This window comes from Clarias gariepinus, chromosome 10 (assembly GCF_024256425.1).
Source record: "Clarias gariepinus isolate MV-2021 ecotype Netherlands chromosome 10, CGAR_prim_01v2, whole genome shotgun sequence".
NCBI lineage: Eukaryota > Metazoa > Chordata > Actinopteri > Siluriformes > Clariidae > Clarias > Clarias gariepinus.
The window spans coordinates 31,798,166-31,810,512 of NC_071109.1; positions in this window are offsets into that span (position 1 = coordinate 31,798,166).

Consider the following 12,347-nt stretch of genomic DNA (forward strand, 5'->3'; position numbering starts at 1 on the left):
GGGGATGTGTTGTACCTGTACAGAGCTACAGTTATTGGAGCATTAAGCTTGCGAAAGGTATTTTAAAATTTTTTAATTTCCATATATTTCAATTATACACGTCACATTTAATTAACTTTTAATATTATATCTAAAGCATAATTCATTATTGCATGTTATGCATTTGAGAATTTTAAATAATGGATAAAATTCAGACGATGTAGATTAAAAAGTGAAAAAAGTGAAGCATCCTGCACTCCCAGGAAACATTTTAGGAGACGTTTGAAGTCGATCATGCTTACACAGATCAGTAATAAAACAATAAACAATATAGCTACAGTACAGTGGTAGCTCAGCATACAGCAGCCTTAAGAAGTTTTGCTTTAAGTACTGAAATTGTGCAAGAAATTTGTCAAATATTTTCAGGATATGAGCGACCGAAACAAGTTTATGTATTTCTTTGTGCAAGATTTAGTGAAGACATACAGTAGCACCATGGGTCCCAAGAATGTTAGCAAGGATGATAGAATGGTTTCAGTTATATTTTTAAAGCAGCTGGTGCCAAGAGAAATCATAAATTAAGGTTAAATGTGGTTCCATGTCTATTTATTTCAAATTTTACCTCATTTACATGTCTTTTCTAAATGTTTTTAGTGTTTTTATATGGAAAAAAAAATATTGTTATATAGTTGGAATAATTGGTAATATGGGTCATATTTTTGGATGGCTGGAACAGATTATCTGTATTTACATTATTACAAGAAAACTGTGGCCCATCCAGACGTGGCTCCGCAGGGCCTCTCGGGGCATAGTTGGTGATAAATGTTGTTTAGGGCACATCTCAGTAGTCATAATATTATGGCTGATCAGTATATAGGTTTTTCTGCTCCAACATTAATCCTCAGGATTCCTGAGTGTTTAAGCTTTGGCCAAATCTATAGCAAATCTTAACCACCTGGAGAGTAAAAAAAAAAAAAGCAGAAGAAGAAAAAAAAAATCCACAGAAATCTTAACATATTATTCTGCCGCGGGAAAAAAAATGATGTATATATTTAAAATATGTGAAGTTCATAACCAAATCTTGCATATTCATTTGAATGTGTGTCCATTCTGCCAGTTCCCATCTGTGAATTAAAACATGGCTTCTAATATGAGTTACAGCTGCATTAAATTCAAGGTCGATCTTCTGATCAAAGAACTACAGAAAACTCTGACAGAGCGTCAAAGTGATCTGTGATCATTTCCAAAGCACTCAGCTCAGGTCATCCACAGCCAGACAGCTCAAGTACCCGATAACAAGGATAGCAATATACAGTATATATATATATATGTGTGTGTGTGTGTGTGTGTGTGTGTAGTATGCTTGCATTAGATGCTTTCATCTGGTCCTGATTCAGAGAGCTTGTTAATGATGCAGAGCAGGGATAGGCAGAATAAACTTTATATTCCATGCATTTCTATATAGTTTAACTTTTTCTATATATAAAATGATTGCATATCAAAATACAAAAGAATTCTTTATATTTTACTGTCACCTTAATATTAATGAATCTGATTCTAGCACCAGAGTTTGCTGTTTTTTGGTGTCTTTAGCACCAAAGATCCGTCTAAATTACTAGTGCTGTTTGATTAATTTCTATTAAAAATGTACAAAAAAAAAAGAAAAAATGATCTGGTTGGTTATGGTGCTGTTTATGTTCTTTACTCAGTAGGGGTAAATCAATGTGTAGCAGGACCCACTCATAAGGCAGGTCACAGTCTAGATTTAATACCAACCTTCAGATTAAATATAGAAAATATAGTGACATTTCCACAGACTAAAGTTTCCCTGATGTTATCTCATATTATTTCAAGCGTGTCTTAGTAATTGCATACAGTGCTGCGCTAAATGTACATTGACATCAACTAGCGCACAGAGCTTGCGCTATCAGTAATCTCCCAGAGTTATCAACTACGATTGGATCACCATCTGACCCCACAGAACACCATCAGGCAACTGAATATTTAGCAAAAAAAAGTTAAAACAAAAAAAACTTGCTTCCTGGTATAATAGAATTTTTCGCACGCACACATCTTTAAACATACCGTCTAAAAACTAGAAGGTAAATGGCATCAATCTAAATTGGTAGAATTTCAAAGAGCATGGAAGGAGAACGTCTTTAACCATAAAAAAAGCTCTTAGAGTTGCTTAGTGCTGCTCCACTCTTATAGAACTCACTCTTATTTAATACTCTAGCAAAATTAATAAACAAGCTTTTTGATCACACAGTAAGTCCAGATGGTCTTTCTGTTTCATCATGTGCAGGAGTAAAAGACCTTGGTGTGATTATAGATTCCAATCTTTAATCTGAAGCTCGTGTAGATAATGTTGCCAGGATAGCATTCTTTCATCTCAGAAATATTGCCAAGATGAGGAATATATTGTCACTACACAATAGAGAAAATCTAGTTCAGGCTTTTATCATCTCTAGGTTAGACTATTTACATTTACATTTACATTTACATTTAGGCATTTGGCAGACGCTCTTATCCAGAGCGACTTACAAAAAGTGCTTTAATGTTTACAACATTGGATACATACTTACACTGGGTTAACTAGGTTAATAACTAAGTACCATTAGTCCAACACAACTGAGAAGAGTTTTTTTTTTTTTTTTTGGGGGGGGGGGGGGGGGGGGGGGGTTAGTCCAAGTACTGGAGAAACAGATGCGTCTTAAGTCGTCGTTTAAAGATAGTCAAAGTCTCTGATGTACGGACATCTAGAGGAAGTTCATTCCACCACCTAGGTGCCAGAACAGGAAAGAGCCTGGATGAATGCCGCCCTCGATCCCTGAGAGATGGTGGAATGAGGCGAGCAGTGCTGGAGGATCGGAGGGAACGTGGTGCAGTGCGTGGTGTAATTAGCGCAGAGCGTGGTGTAATTAGCGCAAATTGTGGTGTAATTCTAATGCCTTACTGTCTGGCTGTCCAACTAAGTGCATAAACAAGCTCCAAAGTATTAAATGGTCTTGAGTCACAGTATCTGAGTGAACTGCTATTGTCCGCCACACCTACTTTTTTAATCAAAAGATGCAGGCTGCTTGTCAGTACCTTGTATCATGAAAACTATAGCAGGGGGCGGAGCATTTTCTTACAAAGCCCCAAAATTATGGAATAGCCTTCCAGTTAATGTTCAAGACTCAGACACAGTCTCAGTGTTTAAGTCTGGGCTGAAAACCTACGTATTTAGCCAAGCATTTTGTGAATAGATTTGCCTCAGGTAAAGGAGCAGATCTGGGAAGCTCGTTGGCGTACAGTATTATGGCGAAGTGGTATGTTTAGGTTTATTAATTAGGTTTGTTAATTGTGGAGTGACACAATCTCTCTCTCTCTGTCTCGCTCCAGGCCCACGCTGTCCAATAGAAACCTTTTGGACAGAAGAAGAAAAATTTTTTTGAGCGAGTGACACCTGAGTATCTTTTGGACTCCAGCAGGTTTTAAAGAGAAATTTACTTTAATTATTAAATAGCAATGTAATTCAATTGTCATTATTTAAAAAAATTGGGAATGTCATTAAATACTTCTCAATACCTTTAGCCACCATTGTTTTATTTTTGTTTGTTATTTATAAGTTTTGCACATCACTGTATTTTTTACTTTTACAGCAAAAACCAGCGATGCTCTACGGCTTAGAGACAGTGGCACGGAAGAGAAGACAGGAGGCAGAGTTGGAGGTAGCAGAGATGATGATGTTTAGGTTCTCTTTGGGAGTGACAAGGATAGATAGGATCAAGAATGAGTTCATCAGACGGACAACCCATGTTAGATGTTTTGGAGATAAAGTCAGAGAGGCCAGTTTGAGGTGGTTTGGACATGTTCAGGGGAGAGATGGTGAATATATCGGTAGAAGGATGCTGAGGTTGGAACTGCCAGGCAGGAGGTCTAGAGGAAGACCAAAGAGGAGATTTATGGATGCAGTGAGAGAGGACATGAAGTTAGTTGGTGTGAGAGAAGAGGATGCAGAGGATAGGGTTAGATGGAAGTGAAATGATTCGCTCAAGGGAACAGCCGAAAGACAAGGGAGGAGACTTTCACAGCAAACTAACTAAGTGTCCAGCAAGAGTTTCAAGAGAAAACCTGTGGTATGACTGACAGAGAGCTGAAGTGAACTAACAAATCTTCTACAACATTATTGTAATAAAATAATAATGATAATAAAATGCATGATGAATCATTCTTTAATAAATAAAAATACTAACCATTGGCAGCTCTCTGTGGTTAGAGGAATAAAGCACACGAGGTTTATGCAGTGTTTGGAAAATAATGTATGCCTGGGTGCTGTGGAGGCATCTAAAGTGGAGTTACCACTCTGAAATTGCATAGTGAATAGAACGAAGCACGTTAATGACCCTTGCTATGTGTGTTTTATATTTTATAAACTTTGATTGGATTCGTTCGTCCTTGCTTCTTAAGTCACTTTGGATAAAAGCATCTGTCAAATAAATGTCTTTATTGATGTTTCATAATAACCTACAGTTGGACTGTTTTCCCATGCGCTAAATCAGGCGCTCATTTATTTAATGAAAGCTGCCAGGGCAACTCATCTCAAATGTGGAAAGATTGGCCAGACTCACGGCTCATCGTGAAAAAAAAAGGGTTCCCTCTTTCTCTACTGGATCTCATCAGAGGGAGATTTTTTTTTTGTTGCTCATTTTATTAGAAGTCTGAGTCATTTTGTCTCATAATTTCGAATCCATCGCCAGCAAATGTGTTTCGAATCTGAGCAAGGCTCATCAATCATATTCTACTCATTATCTTCGACATTTCTGTAGCAAACTACCAACTGTCTATTTTATAAGGAACTTAATAGACTGTATAACCATAGACTGTACCGGAAAACTCTTCTATGACATCACCAATTGGTGTTCTTTAGAGAGGTGTTGAAGCTCAACTGTGGAAGCTCTGGTCGATCGTCGCCATCTTGACAGGTACAGACTCCGCCTAAACCATGGTTAATCCATTACTGGGCAAATGAGCGGAACGAACTTGCATACTTACCTCAGTTACCCATGCTATAAGATACCTTATAGCTTTAGCTTATCTAAAATACTCCAACGTTCATTTACTGTATATACTAACCTAACGTTATTTCGCATTTGCTTAAACTCCATGGATGAACTCCATTATTCATACCCACACTTCATCTTGTGTCAACGCCTTCATTTCTTGTGGTAACAATTCAAGTTAGCTGGTTAGCTAGGGTGATGCATAGCAGACAGCTGACATTGGCCATGTCCATTCAAAATTACACATACTTGGTAAGTGGTTAGCGCTGTCTCCTTGCACCTCCAGGGTCCAGGTTCAATTCCCCACTTCTGAGTCTGTCTTAATGAAGTTTGCATGTTCTCCCCATGCTTGGTGGGTTTCCTCTGGGTACTCCGGGTTCCTCCCACAGTCCAAATACATGCAGGTTAACTAGCGTTTCAAATTGCCTGTACTGTAGTGTGTGAGTGTGTGTATGTGTGTGCCCTGCAATGGACAGGCACCACATTCAGGGTGTACCCCACCTTAAATCTCCTGGGATAGGCTCCAGGACCCCCTTCAACCCTGTATACAGGAAAAACGGTATAGATGATGGGTGAGTGAGTGAGTAAATTGGGCATTTTAACATGGTGCTCTATGGGGATTGACTCAATTTTGGAACCAGCTCCTAGTGATCATTTATGGAACTGCATATATAGCCAATAGTGGCAGCACTGTGATAGCAGTCAAATGTGGAAAATCATGCGGATACAGGTCTTCCGGGTATCTTTATCACATATCAAAAAAGAGATAAATTGCTATGATTGTAACCGTAGTGTGATTATTGGTGCGAGAGCTTGGGGTGACTTTTTCAGAAACTAATGGGATTTTTACATACTAACATTTGGCTAACATAGGGTAACTCAAACAACCCTTCCTTACAAACATGGTGAGGAGGAATGCATCTCACAATGTACGACATGCTTCGATTCCCTTGATGCTAAAGAAACCGATTGTTTGTGCGACGCTAGCGATCCCGAACTGCCCGAGAGGTCCTCTAATCCAGAGATAACTTGAAGATTCATTGAGGAAAGTGCTAACAACAACAACTCTTCAGGGAGAAATTTCATCACTGTGTTTATTGTTGAGGGTTTCGTCAGACAAAACTCTTAACGCTAGCGATAGCTCTCTCAGCTCTAAGATTAAAGACACTGAGACGCTGGTAGAGACGGATGCGGGCTAGTCAGAACAACGGTCTTTCATGCTAACGTTGTTTCTTCTAAATGGATTCGGTTTGCTTTTTGGGGTGGAGATAAAGCTTTCCTAGAGTCCCTTCCTTAACAAGGCAGTCTGTTTCTTCTCAGTACTTTTCCTGTAACTATGTCTTCCATAGGTAAGGCAAGTACTCTCTCTCTCTACAACTTTTAATGCCTTTGTAATAAAATATTCAAGCGTACAGCTCAGAGCTTTACTTAGTGCATCAGTGAGCATCTCCGTCAAACCAGCTTCCCTATAAGGGATTCAGCCGGCTCTGGGGTAGCATTTATAATCATGTAAACACACACACTGTATGGATACTCATACAAACTCACAGATAATACTAAAAACAAGAAGTATCCGGAGCCGAATGCACAAGCTTGACAGTCGTCTGCAATGCCAGTCGCTAATGGTGCTGAATTTTTGATCAGGCAGTCACAGCCATTTAAAGCTCATGCTAAGCGCCACTACAAAGCTCTCATTTAATATGCTGAAAGGCTAAAGACTAGATCTTTTTAATGCATCATTTCAAATGGTTTTCCACGCACGGTTCTGGCATTTAAGAGTGAATAATGAGAACACACATTACTTCTCCCACAACATCTTTTATCCTTCAAGGGTTATCACACTCCAGCTTCTCTGTAGTCAGAAGATCCTCTTTGTCTTGTTGCTTTAGCTCATGTTTGAAATGAGCCACATAAAAAAACACAAATGTTTGTGAGTAAGTTAACAATGTCCTACATTTCAGGTTATGGGTTTTGAGGATTATGTACAAAATGGAACAACAGATTCCAGAGGCAAGGTGAGAAGAAGAAGATGAGCGGTTCAGGACCAGACTCCAATAGTCCTGAAGATGCTCCCGTGTTGTATATATTGGACATTGCTCTGGAAAAAAATCAAGACGGTTCGGGCATTTTCGTCTTTTCACGCTCTCAGTCAATGCTGTTAAAGAACTTTCCCAAAGAGTGATGTTACTATGAACTTCTTTACAGGAAGTCTAACAGGAAGTGTAGGTTCTGATGTAATACAGTATATAATACACACAGGCCTAAAGCTTCTAAAGCTTTTTGAACACTTTCACTGTAAATAATTGGACCATTTACAGATTAATGAAGATGATCGCAAAAGATAAATCACCTACAGAAGGATAATTTTTTTTATTTTTTAAAGAAGGTATTTTGTTGTTTCAGGAGGAAAGATGGTCCTGTTTGAAGAACCTACATTTACCTTAAAGATCTAAATTGATCCTAAGATCAGAAACTTTTGTTAATCATTGAAAAAAAAAACCACAATTGTGATATTATATACGAGGGACGTTCAAGTGAAACCGGGACTTGTGATGGAATGTCTCGTGAATGAAGGCGTAAAAGCGATTGACATTTCCAGAACACAGTACGTTGATGAGTTTTTAAGCCGCAGCAAAACATTTAAATCGTGTAAACGTTTTTAAAGATGACCGTATGTCTGTGAATGGCGTTCTCGGCCGAGGTGGCCCATGGCCCACTGCAGTCGTTCCCGTGAACATTCAGCGAGTGGAATGCCTGACGTTTGAAAATCTGCGGAAATCATATAGCTAGCTTGTGGAAAGAGACACATCTGTCTAAGGAAACTGTACAGACAATCATTCCGCAACACCGCTTGCACGATGCAAGAACTCTTACACAAGCTTTAGGTTATTGTCATGTCCCCTATACAGTCCTCCAAATAAATTTCCACATGTTTGGGCCATTATAGAGTTACTGGAAGGCCAGCGTTTCAGATCATGTCTCCGGTGTACTGAGAAAACTATCTAACTTAAAGGTGTCCAAGCACTAGTAGAACACTTGGATAAGTGTATTAGTGTATCAGGGGGTTATATTGAGAAGTAAAAGAAGTTTTTACTCTTGAAAACTGTGTTCTGTTATTCTGTACAATCAAAAGTCCCACTTTGACTTGAACATCCCTTAAAATAAAAAATAAAAAATAACACTGCTGTCTGGATAACAGTAAAAGGAATTCAGTTTTATAAGCAAGTCCTGTCTCTAAAATAGCTAATGCAACATTATGATGCAAGCTTTTTGGTTCGAAAGGATTATTATTATTTTTATTATTATTATTATTGTTATTATTATTTTTTTGCAGCTTACTGATCCAGAGGGAACGCGTCCACTGATGAAAAAGAGTTTATAATGAATAAAGCAGCAGGGACTTCCTAGGTGCTCATTACGGTGTAATCTGGTAAGAAAATGAGGCGTTATGTTAATAAGATGGTGCGCTTCATTTCATTACTGCAAGATAATTCACCTGAGTTTCAAGATTACACTCAGGAAACATTTAATTTCGGTTCCTCGGTTGCTGTTATTGGATTCTCATCTTTCTGAAATGACGTACTGGATTGTTGCTCTGTTACTCTGTTATTCGAAATGTGCTGCTTTTCGGGCTTTCAGTCAACATCCCTGCAGCAAGGAATGAATGATAAGTTTAACCTGAACCCAAGCTGAGCACCTAGAGCTTTAAAATATTATTATTATAATAACATAGGAAGCCGGTTGTCCATTTTAGTGCACAAAATTATGAAAATACATCCTCGATCCTAATATAAAGACAGAAGATAATAAAATGCTTTACACCACTGTGATGCTGAATACTCTGTATCTGATCAGTCAGAAGTGTTAATTAATTTTCTTTAAGAGTAGCATTAACAGGTTGCAGAGCAAATCACAGATTGATTCTAATGTGCTTGTTACTTTAATAACAATGCGAACGTTTCTATAGTAACGGCTCATTCGCTGGTACTTGTATAAAAAATGATTGACACTTTAAAGCTTTAATGCTGTAATATACCAGTGATATGATATGGGTAAATTTTCTGTATCAGTTATGGAAGGAGTCTCTAGTTTCAGTGATTTTTGACAATTCCTCCACGTCACCTATAGGTTTTTTCTGAAGAGCGGTTTTGAAGCTCAACTGGATTGGCAGGAGCTGACTCCGCCTAAACTCCGCTTAATCTATAAACGGGTAAATAGGCAGGATGTTGGTTGGGACACGCCTACTTACCTCAGTTACCATAAGCTAGCTTAGCTTTAGCCGAGCAAAAATGCTAAAAGGTGGCTAATGCTAATTAATACGCTAACCTTACTGGGATTGAACTACTAGTTAGCTAAAATGATGCATGGCAGCAGCTAGTGGTCATTCCAATTAGCCACGCCCCGAATTATGCAGTTTATACGATGGGGTTATATATTTTAAAAAAAATTTGTTGTTATAAATAGGAAGTCTAGTTTTATGGACTAAAACCATTTTCGTACCAGGCTGTAAACATAATTCTGTTATCGTGAGTCTCTATAGGGATCGACTCTCTTTAGGAGACTAGTGGTCATTCTGGGAATTGCAAGTTTTGGTGCTTCTACTGTATGTTAGACTTGTTTTCTAGAACTGTAAGGTTGCCCCTTGCTTTTACTTCAAAGGAAAGTCTTCAGGAGGTTGTTTTCCATTTTTCTTCTGTAACATGACAACTTCAAGAGAGTGAAAAGAGTGTCCTGTGAGTACATTGCTTAATAAAAGTTGTGGTGCATTAATAAATAACTTAACCACTGGGTTAAAAATGCTGTGGTATAAAAGAAGCAAAGCACTTGGGAATGTAACTGGACAGATTTAGAGGGCATTATTAGCTAATAATAATAAAAGTACACCTCTATACTCTTAATTAGCTTTGAGAACAATTCGGCTGATCCCAGAAGTTTTCTGTAACGCCTGACTCGAGTCGAGTAAGAGTGACAAATTTTGTAAAAGTCATTTCGTCTCCAGTAAACAGGCAGTCACAGACTGACGCATGTCCTAGAGCATCATGGGAAAAGAGAGCCTGTCTCCTCAAATGGCAATCTAATCAGACTGCTCAGATGAGCGTGAAAACCAGACTCTATGCCTTCTCCCATGTTCTGAGGTAATAACCGTCACTTTGGGATAATCCTCTGTCGTTCTGCTGACAGAAACCTACTGCGTGTGCATGCTCAGCTTTTTCTTGGATTTTAACAGACAACTTAAATGTGTACAATGTTGGCTTTATTCATTCAGAACAGAAATAAGCAGATTACAGGAAACTAAAAAAACCTAAATCACAACAGCACACCTACAGAAACGCTGTACAGAATGATATAAAGATAAAACCTGAAGTCCCAGGATGTGCTGATATTGTAGCTGGCTTTAGCTTTACAGAATCAAATATATTCGATTATTCTTTTAACTAGTTAACCACATGCATAGTCTGTGATTAATCATAATTAATCACAAATTTTTTTTTTTAATTGTGCAATGACAAAAATAAGAAATGCATGAAAAACTGGTTAGAGGAAACATTATGCAGTTTCATAATATCTCAAACATTAACATTTAATAAATGGTATTCTTGTAAAAGTATAACATTTATTAAATAAAAGTTCCTCTTGAGAATAACTCGAGTACACAACTTTGGTTTTATCCAAACTTCCATCCAAAAGCGTTTAATAATGAGAATTGCTGTTCAGCACACCTGGTGATGTTTCCTCAGTCATCTTATTATATGTGCTAAACGTGTCATTATTACACACAGCCGGGTAACCGCGATGCTATTATGGGAAGCAGTTAGAGTACAATTTAGTTATATGCCTAATTTGCATTAAAAAACATAATTATTAAATATTGATATTAAATAGTAATGCGTAAATTAAACACGTGTGTTAACATGTTAATATTGCCAGTCCTAATATATTTATATATCATTTAAGATCATTTAGGTTAATTTTTTGGTTCATGTGTACACAGTATTGTATTACAGTATCATGTGTATTGACAGAAAAACACAGAGTTGTTGACATTTTTTCAGAAAAAAAGAAAAACTGAAATATCACATGGGCCTAAGTATTCGGACCCGTTGCTCAGTATTTAGTAAAAGCATCCTTTTGATTTAATACAGCCATGAGTGTTTTTGGGAAAGATACAAGTTGTTCACACCGGGATTTGGGGATCCTCTGCCATTCCTCCTTCCAGATCCTCTTCAGTTCTTTCAGGTTGGATGGTAAACATTTTTAGGTCTCTCCAGAGATGCTCAATTAGGTTTAAGTCAGGGCTCTGGCTGGGCCATTCAAGAACAGTCACAGAGTTGTTGTGAAGCCACTCCTTCGTTATTTTAGCTGTGTGCTTAGGGGTCATTGTCTTGTTGGAAGGTAAACCTTCGGCCCAGTCTGAGGTCCTGAGCACTCTGCAGAAGGTTTTCGTCCAGGAAATCCTCGTACTTGGCCGCATTCACCTTTCCCTGATTGCAACCAGTTGTTCTGTCCCTGCAGCTGAAAAACACCCCCAAAGCATGATGCTGCCACCACCATGCTTTACTGTTGGGACTGTATTGGACAGGTGATGAGCAGTGCCTGGTTTTCTTCACACATACCCCTTAGAATTAAGGCCAAAAAGTTCTCATCTCATCAGACCAGAAAATTTTATTTCTCACCATCTTGGAGTCCTTCAGGTGTTTTTTAAATGTGTCTTGCACTGAGGAAATCTCATCTCCCAACTGCATCTCTGGAGCTCAGTCACAGTGATCTTTGGGTTCTTCTTTATCTCTCTCACCAAGGCTCTTCTTCCACTATAGCTCAGTTTGGCCAGACGCCCAGCTCTAGGAAGGGTTCTGGTCATCTTAAACATCTTCCATTTTAGGATTATGGAGACCACTGTGCTTATAGGAACCTTAAGTTCAGCAGATTTTTTTTTTGTAACCTTGGCCAGATCTGGTCTTTGCTACAATTCTGTCTCTGAGCTCTTCAGGCAGTTCCTTTGACTTCATGATTCTCATTGGCTCTAACATGCATTGTGAGCTGTAAGGTCTTATATAGACAGGTGTGTGGCTTTCCTAATTAAGTCCAATCAGTATAATCAGACACAGCTGGATTCAAATGAAGGTTTAGAACCATCTCAAGGATGATCAGAAGAAATGGACAGCACCTGAGTTAAATATATAAGTGTCACAGCAAAGGGTCTAAATACTTAAGACCATGTGATATTTTAGTTTTTCTTTTTTAATAAATCTGCCACAATTCTGTGTTTTTCTGTCAATACAGGGTGCTGTGTGCACATTAATGCAATATAACAAAGAGTGAAAC